Here is a 17,048-nt window from a genome sequence, read left to right on the forward strand (position 1 = left end):
GAGACATCAAACAGGTGATTACCCCGTAATGCCCCCCGAGGGCAGCTGGGACAGATGCCAGAGGGCCCCATCCACTCATGGCAGCTTTCTAGCTCACCCTCCAAAGCTGGGCTCCAGGGAGGAAGGCGACTTGTAGCCTTCACACTGGGCTGCGATTCCAGCTCCATCCCCCTCTGTGCTCTCATCTGTGAAATGCAGATAATGATTCAGTCCTTCTAGGTGTTTGGGAGGATTAAAGAAATGATCATTTAAAGTGGGCAGAGGGGGCTTCCCTGGTGGCGCAGTGGTTGAGAGTCTGCCTGCCAATGCAGGGGACACAGGTTCGTGCCCCGGTCCGGGAGGACCCCGCATGCCGCAGAGCGGCTGGGCCTGTGAGCCATGGCCGCTGGGCCTGCGCATCCGGAGCCTGTGCTCCGCAACGGGAAAGGCCACAACAGTGAGAGGCCCACGTACCGCAAAAAAATAAATAAACAAAAAATAAATAAAGTGGGCAGAGGAAGCTCAGCAGACGGCACCTGCTGTAATTGTTATTGTTATGTGTCCTCACCCCGTTTCACAGTGAGAAAACAAGGGCTCCCGAGGGAACGGGGCGGGGGGGGGGGGGCTCATCCACAGAAAAGTCAGCCACCCTGGTGGGAGGAGCTGGTCACCATGGACCAAGAAGGAAATTCACACCGCAGTGGGGAGGCTGGGAGGAAATAGCATTTATGTTTATTGTGATGCATATGCAAACTTGTACCACTCTTTAGAAGGGCAGTTGGGTAATGTTTAAAATATTAAATATTAAAACTATTTTAAATGTCATGCCTTTGACACTGCAAATCTGCTTCTAGGAATTTAGCCACTGAGACTGTTCATGGTAGCCTTATTCTCCATAGTGAAAAGTGGCAGAAGCCAGAGAATGTATTAAATAAATACAGGTGCATCCTGAGAACTTGGAGCTCCTGGCACATAATGGCTCCATCCAAACCCCGGCACTGAGACGATCAAACTCTAGCCTGGTTCTAGCAGCAGGAGGCTGTGTCCCTAGGATGACCCCAGCCCCCCATTAAAATGCCTGCCCGAGAAAGCCCAAGGCTGCCAGGAGAATTTCCCATTTGTTCCAGCCAACCCCTGACCACAGGCCCGGACCTGCCTTCCTCAGAGCATTATACGAAGAAGGGCTTACAGTTATGAACCTTGCTCGGGCCCTTTTGAGGTGTATGTGTACCTTCCACAGCTCAGGGGTGTCTTTCTCAACGACCTGAAAGCCACTCCCTTGAAATGGACTCATCAGGAAGCATAGGGCTTTTATGGAGGGTAGAATTCCGACAGGTAATTATCGGCTAGCAGACACAGCCAGCCCAGTCTCATCTACACTGACCCACCAGTGGTGATTTTTCACTTGAGCGCCACTGCCCACACCCCTCCCTACTCCCTCATCCTCCCTTTAAAACACCAGTCACCTCTGAGGGACTTCCCTGGCGTTCCAGTGGTTAGGACGCGGCGGTCTCACTGCCAGGGGCCCGGGTTAGATCCATGGTCGGGGAACTAAGATCCTGTAAGCCACGCAGCATGGCCAAAAAAAATAAAGGCAATAAAAGAATTTTTTTAATAAAAATGGGTATAAATCAACTATACTCTATTAAACACGGGCCACCTCTGCGCAAACCAGGACAGAACTCAGCTCTTTCCCCTGCTGCCTGTAATGACCGAATAATGTCTATTTTCACCACTTTAACTAATGTTGTCTATATTTATCTTCGACCATCCATAGAATGGAATAGTACGTAAACTTTAAAGAAGGTTTTACGTGGGGACTTCCCTGGTGGTCCAGTGGTTAAGACTCTGCGCTCCCAATGCAGAGGACCCAGGAACCAGATCCTGCATGCCGCAACTAAAGATCCTGCATGCGTCAGTGAAGATCCCAAGTGCTGCAACTAAGACCCAGGGCAGCCAAATAAATAAATATTTTAAAAAAAAAAAAAAAAGAAGGTTCTATGTGGAGAAGCACTTAAGAGTAGTGCCTGGAACACATTAAATGTATTAACTATTATTATGGAGATTAACATTTTTTATCTGTTGGGAAAAAGAATGCATTATGGGTGTATACATATATAAAAATGTATTGAGCCACAGACTTAAGATTAGTATATTTTATGCTTTCAACTGTTCCATAAAAGTTTTAAAAAAATGGAGACTGCGGGGCTTCCGTGGTGGCGCAGTGGTTAAGAATCCGCCTGCCAATGCAGGGCACACGGGTTCCAGCCCTGGTCCAGGAAGATCCCACATGCCACGGAGCAACTAAACCCGTGTGCCACAACTACTGAGCCTGCGCTCTAGAGCCTGCGAGCCCCAACTACTGAAGCCCGCGTGCCTAGAGCCCGTGCTCCGCAACAAGAGAAACCACCGCAATGAGAAGCCGGCGCACTGCAACGAAGAGTAGCCCCCGCTTGCCACAACTAGAGAAAGCCTGTGCACAGCAAGGAAGACCCAGCACAGCCAAAAATAAATAAAATAAAATAATTTTTTTTAAAAATGGAGACTGTATTAAAACTATATGTTCTTACATGGAACGTTATTCAAAATATATGTTTAGATGAAACAAGCAAGTTCCAAAACAGTTTGCTTAACAGAATCATATTCTATGCATACACATATATAATATCCCCAAACAGAATATATCATACACTATATATAATGTCAGTATGTGCAAAAAATAAATATTTCAAGAGCTTATATATTTCTGGAATGTGTGCACTAATTTTACAAGTGTACGTTTTACAAGTGTACATTCCTGTTCCAGGTTGCAACACTTGGAATCAGCCAGGTCCTGATGCGAGACGCTCAGGCCGTTACACTGACACGCAGTCTCCCTCCTCACCACCAGAGGGCCGCCAGGAGCACCCGCCGGATCGCACCGCCGCCTCCCAGCATATGAGAGGCCTGCCTTGAGCCTCCTCATGCTCAGGTATTTTTACGTAATCGCTGGTCAGATTGTACTGTAAACTGGACACTCTGTGCTTCTTGACGCGTTCTCCCTGCAACACACATTCTGAAAGGCTTTAAATGGAAAAAACAAACATTAACTCGGTTACGTTTCTCCAGCCTAACAGTCATGGGTTCTTCAAAGCTAGAATAGGAGAAAGAATGAAAGTAATTTTTTTTTTGATTGAAGTGCAGTTGATTTACAATGTTGTGCTCGTTTCTGCTCTACAGCAAAGTGATTCGGTTATACATATACATACCTTCTTTTTTATATTCTTTTCCATTATGGTTTATCTCAGGATATTGAATACAGTTCTCTGTGCTATACAGTAGGCCCTTGTTGTTTCCCCATTCTGTATGTAATAGTTTGCATTTGCGAATCCCAAACTCCCAATCCGTCCCTCCCCCACCCGGAAGTAATTCTTACTGAGCACCTACCACATGCTGGACTGTCCCGCTGCTGCACACAGCATCTTATCAAATTCTCACAACAATTAGGTTGGTGGCATTAATCCCCATTTTTCAGATGAGAACACTGAGATTCTGAGGGATTAAGTGATTTACCCAAGCTCACCAGCTAGTCACTGGTAGAATCTGAATCCCTGCAAGCCAGCAGGGTCCTAAGATTTTGCTTTACCCTCTATAAAGCCCCCACTTGTCTCCAAATTTATGAGTGAAGAAAATAAATCCAGGGTGTGTTGGTGGGAGACCTCAATCAGAACTCAGGTGTCCAGATACCCAGAACGTGCCCTTGCTAATGTGCCCTCTGCCTTCAAGTTTGGTATGCGCCCGGCTGTGACCAGTGCAGAAACACGAAGGCCTGGCATCGCTCTCTGACCTGCCATGTGGTTCAAAATTCAAAAAGAAAAACAGTAAAAAAAAAAAACAACTTTCCTTCCTCTCCTCTCTGCCCTCTCTGCCCTATACCATCCACTCACCCAGTTCCACTCCCTGGAGGCAAACTTGCTTGTTTTTCCAGAGATTATTTTATATGTATGCAAATCAATGTTGTAGTTGGTTTTTTCTGAATTGCAGTTCCCTGGCTACGGTATCCCTGAAAACCCAGAGACAGTGTCACCTATATTACTAACTATCCCCATATCACAAAGACAAAACCTGAGCCCTTGGGAGCTGGAGTGAACTGCCCAAGGTCCCACAGCAGGACAATTGAGGGTCTGAATCTAAGGATGGCTCTGACCTGGGCAGGCCCCTGGGTCCTGCTCTTCCCAGTTTCCCTTTTGTGTTTGTGTCACTCTCTCCCGCCTCCCTTCCTTCTCTCTCCCTGCTGTAATCACTTACAAACCCTCACCTCCCTGAAGTGTTGCTAAATTCGAATCACAGGTGGGAGGACCTTAAAGGTGGAGTCCAGCCCTCACACTTTACAGATGGGCAAACTGAGGCCCAGGAAGGCTCCTGCACATGTCGGATTCTACATCCAGCCCTTGCTCAGCCGTTCCCTTTCCCGCCTCCATCTGCCCAACTCCCTCCTGCTCTTGCATCCCTCACATAAACAGCCAGCCAGCTCTTCATGTGAGAGCACCCCTGGTTTTGCATCTTCCAAAAACACTCATCTCATCAGTCCACACCTTCCTAGCAACCCTCCAAGGGTCAAAACGCTGGCCCTACGCCTTCTCTTCTCTCCTCTTCTCCTGTGACAGGCTGGAATCTTACCCGTGCCGTTCCCCCCTCACCCTGACTCGGTTATTAGCTATTTATCCTTCAGTCTCAGATCTCCCTGGTGACCAATCCAGAGGCGCTCACGGCTTTTCCCTCAGCCCCAACCTCCCTGTGTCTCCCGGAGACCATGAGCTCAGCGGGAACAGTGCCTGGGCCTGTCTTGTTCACCACTGTGTCTCCAGTGTCTGGCGCTGTGCTCCACCCCTCCACTCGCTAGTTCATAGGCTCCATCATGGTTTGATGGAAGGATGAATGAATGAACGATCCGGCAGAGGAAAGAGCCTGATCCCACCAGGGAGGTGTGCAATCAAAAGCTGTGTGCAGTGATACCAAGTGTTCCTGTGAAGTAGATTGAGGAGTGTGCGGAGGGTAATTGGGAGAAGTAAAGTTAGAATATTCTCTTCCCTCTAATAAGCATCTGAGGACATCTGTGCCAGGCCCCGTGCTGACAAAGAGCCCACAGACGAACTAAGTGGGGCCCTGTTAGTCCTGTGAGGGGTCTCAGCATCTGATGAAAGCCCTCCGCCCCCACCAATCCCCAGGGGCTCCTACACAGCCTATTCTGCATATACCTGGAAGCGGATCACAGCCTCCGGAACTCCAGTCAAGGACCACAGCTTAAGTATCCCTACTCTAGGTGGAACGAGAAAAAACAAATGAGTGCTTGGAGCGCGAGCCACGCCAAGACAGCAGTGAGGACGGAACCCAGCGCTTCGGAGACGGTTGCGGGGACAAGGCCTTAGGGCCAGGGAAGGAACAGCGATGGAAGGCCCTTGGACCCATTTAAAGAAACGTATCCTATTATCCAGAAACTGGGATCCGGGCAAACTTCCCGCGCCCAGAAGGGTCCTAATCTCCGGCTCGGAAAGATGACGCAAGCAGCGCGCGAGTACGTGCCAAAATACGACTGCCCCGCCCCCGCCGGTGCATTGTGGGGGGTTAAAGGCACCAACCGGATACCGGTCTCGCGAGCGAGCGAGATTCACGCGGATGACAGAGATTGGGTGGGGAGGAAAGGCGAGGCTTCTACTCTCCGAACAAGAGTCCCGCCCCCCGGCTGGGATGGGCCAATCCCAAGGCCTCCCGCTCCTGGCCCTGCGGATTGGTCCGAGGGCTCACATGGTTAAGGGGGCCATGGGGCACTGGACCGAGCCGAGTCCCGGGCACTTGACCGAGGCGGCGACGGTGTCTTTGTACAGTGGTGAAGGGCCGGAGAGACCTAGAGTCAGAAGCTCGCGGGCTACCGGCCGGTCTCGGCCTCCGCACGCGGCCGTGGGCAAGTCGAGTTCGAACACTTGCTGAGTAAAGAACCCGCCTTAAAGGTGATCTGGCCCTCAGTTCCCTCGCCTGTGACATGGGTACAGTGTTGCCGGGAGAACAGGGTTGCCTCAGGTCTAGGTGAGGCGGGGTGAGTGGAATGCCTGCCAAGTAAGAAGCGGGGCGAAGTCCTGGCTGGACGCAGCGGCCCGGGGAAACGGGCACCCTGTTCATCTGCCCAGAAAGCTGGCCGTGGATCACGTGTTGAGCCGAGCAGCGCCCCCTGTCCTCGAATGGCTTCAGGGACCAGTCGTAGACAGTGGGTATGTGGCGGGCCTGCACCCTCTAGGTGCGAACCACTTGACTTTGTTGTCTTAACTAGATCTTTCCAACAGCGGTGCGGGGTCAGTGTCGTAGATGGGGAGACTTTGCCGAGGCCGGACAGCCTGGAGTGAAGGAGCCAGGGTTGGACCCAGGCATCAACCTGCTCAACCCGCAGGCCTTCCAGCAGTGGCTCCTGCACCCCGAGGGGGCCTGTGCAGCGCCTCCAGAAGGGACTCGGCCCTCGTCCATGAGACCCACCTGTCACTCGTGTCCCCTCTGCTTCCATCATCAGCCTCAGTGTCTGGAAAACATTTACAGGCCTGTGGTGTTCTGAGAGCATAATTAGGATGCTGGAGCCACGGCCCAGAGTTGCAAGTTTCACTGTACAGGATGGGGCCTGACCCTGAGCAGTCTAGGCATGGCCACATCAGGATCCTTTTCCCCAGAACCAAAGGCACCCACCGCCCGTTAGGATGTCTGGCCCTCAAGAGGAGGGGCTCTCTGACACATGAGATCATCACAACGGACCCTGCTTCACTTTCTATTATTAGACTATATTAAGAAAAAGAAAAGGGACTTCCCTGATAGTCCAGTGATTAAGACTCCGAGCTTCCACTGCAGGGGCACAGGTTCGATCCTTGGTCGGGGAACGAAGATCCCGCATGCCCCGCAACGTGTCAATCAATCAATCAGTTTTAGATTTACTGAAAAGTTAAGAGTAGGGAGTGCCCTTATTACAGCCTCCCACATACACACATAGACGGGCACACACACCATTTCCTTTATTGTTAACATCTTGCATTAGTTGTACATTTGCTACAATTGATGAGATGATATTGATACATTATTATTAACTAGAGTCCATAGTTTGTTCAGAGTTTCTTAGTTTTTCCCCAGTGTGTTTCTTCTGTGTCAGGATCCCATCAAGGATACTGTGTCACATGTAATTGTCCACCTCACTTTCTCATTCTGAAGGTGCAGTATTGAGAGAGGTTAAAGAAGCACGTAATTGCTTAACTTGTTCTTGGCTTTAAGTCTGAGAAAATGCTAGGGAAGAGGCTGCTGCTGGGGGCTGCGTTTTGGTGTTGTGTCTGGCGGGTGCCAGCCAAGTGGGGCACTGGGTCCTGGGGGAGGGCGGGGCCCTGAGGAGGGGCTTCCCTCCAGAACGACCCTTCTCAGAGCGGCCCCTCGGGTTGGGGTGATGGGAAGTTATGTTTAGAGGATTGAAAATTTCTGTTTGGGGTGATGAAAACATTCTGGACATGGATAGTGGTGACGGTTACACAAATTTGCTTAATACCACTGACTGTACACTTTAAAATGCTTACGTTTTGGGCTTCCCTGGTGGCACAGTGGTTGGGAGCCCGCCTGCCGATGCGGGGGACGCGGGTTCATGCCCCGGTCCGGGAGGATCCCACATGCCGCGGAGCGGCTAGGCCCGTGAGCCATGGCCACTGAGCCTGTGCGTCCGAAGCCTGTGCTCCGCAGTGGGAGAGGCCACAACAGTGAGAGGCCTGCGTACCGCAAAAAAAAAAGTTTCCTGTGAGTGGCTAGCTGTGCTGACCACTTTGTCTCATGTATTCCTCTCATAGCTCCAGGGGCAGTTGCACTCATTAGCCTCATTTAAATAAGGGGAACTTGGCACAGAGAGGTTAAGAGACTCACCCAAGGTCACACAGCTGGTAGTGGCAGCGCCAGGATCCTACCAGAACCAGGACTTTCTCACCACCCACTGCCGTGCCAGCCAAGCATTCCAAACCCCTCCAAAGCCAACTTAGTAACAGGAGAAAGGTGTCCCTCAACAGGCCTGCAAGTGAGGCTGGTGGGTGACTGCGGAATCCTCTGTCTGGTCAAAGTGAGGACTAATTAACTATTGGTGGGAAGCGCTGGTTGCCTGCTTTTTCAAAAAGCTGCAGTAGTGACCCTTGGTTATTAAACACATGGGTCTGTGTTCTGCAGCAGTGTTCTCCAGGTATCACCTGTAAATCTCCAGCCCCGCACTGGCTGGATTTTGACGTTGCACCAAAAGAATTCCATAGCCAAGGAATTTAAGAAACTACACCTCCCCTGCCCCGCAGAGACTCACAAGGCCTTCTAGAGGCTCTGAAAAGTCCTGTCCAGAAGAAACTCGTTAAGCTTTGTCTAACGTAGTGATTCCCAACCTTATTTGACCCCAGAGGCCCATTTTCAATGCACGACAAGCCCCCAGCCTCCAGGTTGCCGTGCACAGCTGCCCGGGCGATACTGGGAAACGTGCTGCTTCTAAGCAAGGGGTCTCACATCTTCACTTCGTGGAAGAGGAGCAGACGTGCAAGGAGGTTAAATGGCTTAACCACGGCCCCTCCTTGCTCAACTTAGAAATTGAATATGAAATTGTTTAGGTTACAGAAACAGCAGTTGTCAAACTTACAAGAAGGCTGACTGGCAGTGCAGGGGGATTCCAGCATCTACTGGGATCAGGGAAATAGTACATGTTTTCTGATGAAACCCTTTAGATCCTACCACTTTCAGGGCAAAATGGAGGTTTTGTCTTGTCAATAAAATCATGGAAGTGTCCCCCCTCTGCCCCCATGGTGAAAAGGGATCATTGCACTGAGGTTCAGCAAAGTCCCAACCTAGCAGGACACTGCCCTGTGCTTTACACCTCAACAGATAGGGAATTCCACTGAAAATGTGGGAGCACCCCATCAAACGTTTCCATCCTTTGGAGTAAAGAAGGAGATTCTTTCTTCAAAGTGAACACTCAGATGCTTAACCCTGTGAGCAGAGTTTTGGATGGCTATGCAGTTGCTCTAGGCCAGTGATCACTGTTTTACAGATGGAAAGTGGAGGTGGGCGCCAGGGGACACTTGGGAGAGGGAGGGAGCATCGGCAGCCCCCCTGTGCTTGGTGCCACAGTGGAGACTGGAAAAAAGACAGTCCACGCGCTCCTGGTGGTTAGAAGCCTCTAGACACAAGCAGTCTCTGAGTCTGAACTCCTCCTCTGCCTCTTGCTGCCTGTGAGACCTTAAGCAGGTTACTTCTGCCTTCGGCTCTATTACCCCGTCTTCAAACTGCGGTGATAATAAGCTACCTTGTTAACATTGTGGGTGTCGGATAAAGCCGTTAGATCGGGCCAGCTCGTGGCGGTAGCACAGCCGTGATTATCGCAAGCATGACTCTCCGGCCACAAACTTGTGTGCAGGAAGTTCCACTGGCTCCGTTTTCTATAACAGCCTAATTTCTGACCCCAGTTCCCATTCCACGATTCCACGGACTGGCGCATCACAGAAGTCAGTTCCAGAGTTCTGCCCCTTCCTAAGTCAGGACTCCCACAGGGACAGGGCCTGGGGAGGGGAGAGTGGGGACCTGTTGGCCACTCATCATTTATCCACACCGGTACTGCAGGCTCCGGGTCCCATGCCGCAATGCTGTCCCCAGCCTCGAGGACCACTTTGGCCAGCCTGCCTGGGGTCCTACCACCTGGGTGCACAGCCTGCATTGCTCTCTGGGGGCTGGTGGGCAGCAGGCCCGGGACCTTGTCACCTGCCTTCCCACTGCAGCCCAGGGAATCTTCCCACGGCCCAGGATACCTCATCGCCCCCTACTTCTCCAGGACACTTTGCCCACAAGGGAGACTCCAGTTCTTCTTTCCTTTTCCTTACATCCTTGTTTTCCTAGGGGCTAGGACTTCTGGGAAAAATCAAAGTCTGAAAGACCCACAGACACCTTCTGCTTTTAATCCTACGGCAAGGGACCCAGGCCAGCTCCTGCTTGCAGGGGGAGAAGGCGCAGGAAGACAGAGGGAAAGTGGCAGTGTAGGTGGTCCCTACTTTGCACAGTTCCGATGTGCACAGATTTTAATTACTGTGGTCTAGTTAAATAACGCCAAATATCAGTTATAGTTAATATAGATAATATTATATAGTTATAATATAACTATATAATATTGTAAATATTAATAATATATATAATTATTTATTATATATATTATTTATATAATTATATATTATATAATGATATATATAATATATTATAATAATATATAATAAAACTAATATATATAGTATATATTATAATTATAATAAAACTAATATATATTATAATTATAATATAAGTATAATTATATTATATTATAATTATATATAATAATTATAATATAATATAATAAAACTAATATATTATATAGTTATAATATAACTATATAATATTATAAATATTAATATATAATATATTATTTATTTTATATATTATTTATATAATAATTATATATAATATAATAATATATAATAAAACTAATATAATATAGTTAATAATATAGTCAAATATCAGTTACCTCGATGCGTTAACGTGAGTAACTGCGTCAAGTACTAACTGTGCTGCAAGCTATTCAGTCTGCAAATCACCAGCAGGTGCACCTCAGACCCACAACCCATCATGGCGCTACTTTCAAAGTCGGTCAGGGCTTCCCTGGTGGCGCAGTGGTTAAGAATCCTCTTGCCAATGTAGGGGCATGGGTTCAAGCCCTGGTCTAGGAAGATCCCACATGCCGCGGAGCAACTAAGCCTGTGCGCCACAGCTACTGAGTCTGCGCTCTAGAGCCCGTGAGCCACAACTACTGAGCTGGCAAGCCACAACTACTGAAGCCCACGAGCCTAGAGCCCGTGCTCTGCAACAAGAGAAGCCACTGCAATGAGAAGCCCACGCACCACAGTAAAGAGTAGGCCCCCACTTGCCTACTCTATTTGCCTACTCGCAACTACAGAAAGCCTGCACACAACAACGAAGACCCAACACGGCCAAAAAATTAAAAAATAAATAAATAAAAATTTAAAAAATAAAAGTTGTTGGTCACCACACACCTGCTACTCAGTTCCTACACAGCCAGCAAAGTGTGTAGTTGTGTTGCCTTCTGTGATAAACCCACTTAATGTCTTACAAAAATGCATCATTGACACAGGGAATTGGCCAAAAGGTGGAAGTGCAGGAAGGGTGCCAAAAACACTAATAAAGCTGGCAGTGCAACTGGAGTGAAGGGTGACGGTCCTAGAAGGAAAGGAGGACAGGGGAGGGTTGGGGTGCAGGCTCTGCCGCTGCTCCAGGGCTGGAGGTGTGTGGCTGAGGGACCTGGGGAGGGACAAGAAGGAAGAAGATGCCGAGGAAGTGGTGCTGGCAAAAACCTTCGCGGTAAAGGAACTCAGAGACGTGTCAAATCACTCAACCTGCAAAGGTCACGTTGGAGGCTGGTCCAGACCTAGAAAAGACGATGACGGTTCACCATGGCAGAGAAAAGATGCTCATTCCATATCCTAAGTTATACAATGAGAAGAAGGCAAGCACTGCCCAAACTACTCCTGATCAGTTTTTTTCCTTAAAATTGTGGTTAAATACATGTACTATAAAATCTGCCACCCCGTCCACTTGCAAGTGTACAGTTCTGTGGTATTGAGTACACTCACACTGTTGTAAAAATTCAGAGCGCTTCATGAATTTGTGTCCCCCTTGTGCAGGATCGTGCTCACCTTCTCTGTATCCTTCCAATTTTTAAAAAATAAATTTATTTTTGGCTGCATTGGGTCTTCGTTGCTGCGCACAGGCTTTCTCTAGTTGCGCCAAGTGGGGGCTACTCTTCGTTGTGCGCAGGCTTCTCGTTGCGGTGGCTTCTCTTGTTGCAGAACACGGGCTCTAGGTACGCGGGCTTCAGTACTTGTGGCTCACAGGCTCTAGAGCGCAGGCTCAGTAGTTGTAGCACGTGGGCTCAGTAGTTGTGGCTCTTGGGCTCTAGAGTGCCCAACAGACAGTGCTCCAGATAGAAGCTGTCCCATCTGCCCGGGTCTCAGAATAAGAGCACATGCAGCGAAGTCACAGCCAACCCCGGATAGACATGGAGCTGGGGCAAGAAATGTTCTAGCCACTGAGGTTTGACTGTCATTTGTCCCTGCAGTATAACCCAGCCTCTCATGATTGATACAGTTACCCTTACTTTCCATGAGGTTGTGTGTTGGAGTTTGCTCTACTGGGTTCTGTGACTACAAGTGCAGAGATCACTTGAAAAACCTTCCCCTGGGTTCTCTAAAAAAAAAACTAAAAATAGAGCTACCATATGATCCAGCAATCCCACTCCTGGGCATATATCCAGAGAAAAACATACTTTGAAAAGATACATGCACCCCCTATGTTCATAGCAGCACTATTCACAATAGCCAAAACATGGAAGCAACCTAAATGTCCATCGACAGGTGAATGGATAAAGAAGATGTGGTACATATATACAATGGGATACTACTCAGCCATAAAAAAGAATGAAATAATGCCATTTGCAGCAACATGGATGGACCTAGAGAATATCATATTAAGTGAAGTAAGTCAGACAGGGAAAGGGAAATATCATATGATATCACTTATATGTGGAATCTTAAAAATTGATACGAATGAACTTATTTACAAAATGGAAACAGACTCACAGACATAGAAAACAAACTTATGGTTACCAGAGGGAAAGGGGGGTAGCGGGAGGGATAAATTAGGAGTTTGGGATTAACACATACACACTACTATATATAAAATAGATAATCAACAAAGACCTACTGTAAGGCACAGGGAACTCTACTCAGTATTCTGTAATAACCTATATGGGAAAAGAATCTGAAAAACAATGGATATATGTATATGTATATATATAAGTGAATCACTTTGCTGTACACCTGAAACTAACACAACATTGTAAATCAACTATATGCCAATATAATATAAAATTCTTTAAAAACAAAAAACCCCCAAAGCCTCCACCTGGTCATAATGTTTCTTGCTGATACAAACAGATGGAACAGAAAGAGAGGGCACGGAGCAGAAACTTATGTTTGAGGGAGCACACATCACCATTCAGGAAGTCCCAGGAAACCAACAAAAGAGCTAGCCTTGCGCTAGACGTCCCTCAGCTTGCGGTCCAGCAAATTCTTCATGAGGGGCAGAAAGCGAAATCTTACCACCTGCACCTGCAATTTCTGCTGTAGGTGTCAGAGGTCCCAGAAGATGAAGCTCGCTCTGCCGGTCCCTCACATTTAATGACCAGACGGTATTCCATGTCAATATCAGAGTGAATCCCGGAATGCTGCATGAGGACACTGAAAGCAGCATGTCGCAATGGCACTCATAAAAGATTTGCCAAAAGCTCATATCTTTGTGCCCCATCAGACACACAGGTCTCTCGCCCATTCTATTTTGCGGAGGACACAGTGACAGACTTGCAGTGGGGTGATCTATCCCACAGCCACAGGAAGTCTCAGACAACTTCGTTTTCTGCAGAAGGAGACCTAGCTGCCTTCCGTCCCATAGTCTTAAAGCTTCCATGATGCAGGATTCGGTGTGCCGTCAAATTATTAAGCTGTCTCTGGAACAGTGGTGCATTCATTCCCTAGGGCTGCTGTAATAAATTACCACACGCTGGGTGGTTAGAACAGTAGAAATTTGCTCTCACGCAGTTCTGAAGGCTGGACATCCACAATCCAGGTGTTGGTAGGGCTGGCTCCTTCTGGAGACTCTGAGGGAAGATCTGCTCCAGGCCTCTCTACCGGCTCCTGGTGGCGGCTGACAACCCTTGGCTTGTGGACGAATCGCTCCAATCTCTGCCTCTGTCGTCACACATTGTTCGTCCTGTGTGTGTCTGTGTGTCTGGGTCCAAATTTCCCTTTTCGTATAAGGACACCAGTCATTGGATTTAGGGCCCATGCTAATCCAAAATGACCTCATCTTAATTGCATCTGCAAAGACCCTATTTCCAAGTAAGGTCGCATTCACAGGTTCCAGGGGTCAGGACTTCAACGTGTCTTCTGGGGGACGTAATCCAACCTCTCAAATCCCCAGATGTCCCATCAAGTAACTCTTCATGAAGACGCATCGAGAACTTGATATTTGTGTCGCCTCTTCCCAAAGTCTTGAGGAAATGAAGGAATGCATTGTGGGTTTGGAAGGAGATGAGCTCAAAACACCTGGGATGACTTAGAGCGGCAATCAACATGTGCGTGTGACATCATAGAAATAAGCTGTGACCGTGTCTTTACAAATCGGCTTTGATGTGTTTGTAGCTAACACCTGCTGAGTAATACTGGTATTTTTTTTTTTTTTTTTGGCTGCGCTGTGTGGCATGAAGGATCTTAGTTCCCCGACCAGGGATCAAACCCATGCCCCCTGCATTGGAAGCACAGAGTCTTAACCGCTGGACTGCCAGAGAAGTCCCACTTTTTTTTTTTTTTTAACTTCTGTTCTTTTAGAATCAGCCTGTAATTCACCTGAAGGGAACAGAATTACTCTGTTTATTTCCTCAGGCCTCAAAGATTCCCTCCTCACCCACAGTGAGCAAAGACGCGGTTCCAGCCACTGTCCCACTCTAAGGTTCAGTGTTAACCAGAGCAAGCCCTGGACCTCATTGAATCACATTCTAGGTGGGGACTCAGACCCTAAGCAAGAAGCACAAATATGTGTCATGCAGGGAAACATGCTCTGGAGGAAAATGAAGCAATAAACAAAGGGGTAAGCAGTGGTGGTGTTATTTTGAAGACCCCTCTGAAGGGTCACGCTTGAGCAGAGGTCTGGCGCAGAGAAGGAGCAAGCTCCTTAGGACCCTGGAGGGAGAGCATTCTTTTTATTTTTTATTTTTTAAAAATTTTTATTGGGCTTCCCCGGTGGCGCACTGGTTGAGAGTCCGCCTGCCGACGCAGGGGACACAGGTTCGTGCCCCGGTCCGGGAAGATCCCACATGCCACGGAGCGGCTGGGCCCGTGAGCCATGGCCGCTGAGCCTGCGCGTCCGGAGCCTGTGCTCCGCAACGGGAGAGGCCACAACAGTGAGAGGCCCGCGTACCATGCAAAAAAAAAAAAAAAAAAATTTATTGAAATATAGCTGATTTACAGTGTTGTGTTAGTTTCAGGTGTACAGCGAAGTGATTCATATATTTTTTTTTCAGATTCTTTTCCATTATAGGTTATTACAAGATATTGAATATAGTTTCTCGTGTTATACAGTAAGAACTTGTTGTTTATCTAGTTTATATAAAGTAGCGTGTATCGGTTAATCCCAAACTCCTATCTTATCCCTCCCCCCCACCCCCCTTTCCCTACTGGTAACCATAAGTTTGTTTTCTATGTCTGTGAGTCTTTCTGTTAGGAAGAGCATTTTAGAAAGAGGGGAAGACCCTTAGGCTGGGACTGGCAGTGCAGGTGGAGAAGAGATGCCCGATTTGGGAGGCGTCTGGGGAGAGTGGCAGGGTTTGCTGCTGGACCAGATGGAGATGTGAGGGGCTGGGAGTTTTTTCAGAGACACCAAGGAACACCGTGAGCACCTGGCTGAGGCAGGCAGTGTTTCCTGAGATGGGGAGCTCTGGGGGTGTCGGGGAGGGGAATCAAGGGTTCACTTCTGGGCAAAGAACAGGTGGGACAAATAGAAAACAAATAGCAAGACGGTGACTTCACCCAGCCATATCTCTAACCCCACACCACCCCGCAAATAAAGGGCAGAGATTGTCAGATAGGATTTTTTTTAAAGCAAGAGCCAACTATAAGAAACCCACTTTAAATATTGGGTTGGCCAAAAAGTACCTTCGGTTTTTAAGTAAAAATAGAAGACACGTCTTTCATTTTCACCAAGAACTTTATTGAACAAAGTAGTCACACTTTTGTTCCACTGCCTTCTGCCATTTTTCAGGCAACTTCATAATTCCATCTTCCCCAAACTTTTTATCTTCTTGATAAAAGGTACTGTTCCGAGTACCTTTTACAGTCTTCCAGGGAATTGAAATTTTTTTCCATTAAGAGAATTTTGTAAAGACCGAAATAAATGGAAATCTGAAGGTGCAATGTCTGATGAATACGGCAGATGAATCAGAACTTCCCAGCCAAGCTGTAACAGTTTTTGCCTGGTCATCAAAGAAACATGCGGTCTTGTGTTATCCTGATGGAAGATTATGCGTTCTCTGTTGACTAATTCTGGACGTTTCTCGTCAAGTGCCGCTTTCAGTTGGTCTAACTGGGAGCAGTGCTTGTTGGAATTAATCGTTTGGTTTTCTGGAAGAAGCTCACAATAGAGGACTCCCTTCCAATCCCACCATGTACACGACATCACCTTCTTTGGATGAAGACCGGCCTTTGGTGTGGTTGGTGGTGGTTCATTTCGCTTGCCCCACGATCTCTTCTGTTCCACATTATTGTACCGTATCCACTTTTCACCGCCCGTCACAATTTGTTTTAAAAACGGAACATTTTCCTTACGTTTCAGTAGAGAATCGCATGGGGAAATATGGTCAAGAAGGTTTTTTTCGCTTAACTTATGTGGAACCCAAACGTCAAAGCGATGAACATAACCAAGCTGGTGCAGATGATTTTCATAGCTTGACTTGGATATTTTGAGTATGTCAGCCATGTATAACGTTGGTTGTTCTCAATTAACGTCTTCATTTGATCACTATCAACTTCAACTGGTCTACCTGACCGTGGAGCATTGTCCAGCGAGATATCTCCAGCACAAACCTTTGAAAAACACTTTTGACACGTTGGATCAGTCATAGCACCTTCTCCATACACTGCACAAACCTTTTTTTTTGCATTTCAGTTGGATTTTTACCTTTCCTGAAATAATAAAGCATAATATGCTGAAAATGTTGCTTTTTTTCTTCCATATTAAAATGGCTGCACAGAAATTCACCAATTTTGATACTTTTTTTTAAATGCACGCTGATGTGACAGCTGTCACGTACAATCTAACAAAATTGTTTCGAATGAAGTTAAAGACAACTAAGTGCTACTAGAGCCAGCTTACGGAAAAAAACGAACGCACATTTTGGGCAACCCAGT

At 47.6% G+C, this 17,048-nt stretch overlaps 1 long non-coding RNA gene and 1 pseudogene across 1 annotated transcript; one reads left to right on the forward strand and one right to left on the reverse strand.

Moving 5' to 3' along the window:
- Nucleotides 1-5,328: 5,328 nt before the first annotated feature.
- Nucleotides 5,329-7,546, forward strand: LOC117199810 (uncharacterized). Its single transcript, XR_004481143.2, has 2 exons — nucleotides 5,329-5,966; nucleotides 6,297-7,546. It is a non-coding gene; the product is annotated as an uncharacterized LOC117199810 (long non-coding RNA).
- Nucleotides 7,547-11,671: 4,125 nt separating this feature from the next.
- On the reverse strand, nucleotides 11,672-11,768 carry LOC117200307 (uncharacterized; annotated as a pseudogene).
- Nucleotides 11,769-17,048: the final 5,280 nt, after the last annotated feature.

The sequence above is a fragment of the Orcinus orca genome, chromosome 2 (assembly GCF_937001465.1).
Source record: "Orcinus orca chromosome 2, mOrcOrc1.1, whole genome shotgun sequence".
NCBI classification, from domain to species: domain Eukaryota; kingdom Metazoa; phylum Chordata; class Mammalia; order Artiodactyla; family Delphinidae; genus Orcinus; species Orcinus orca.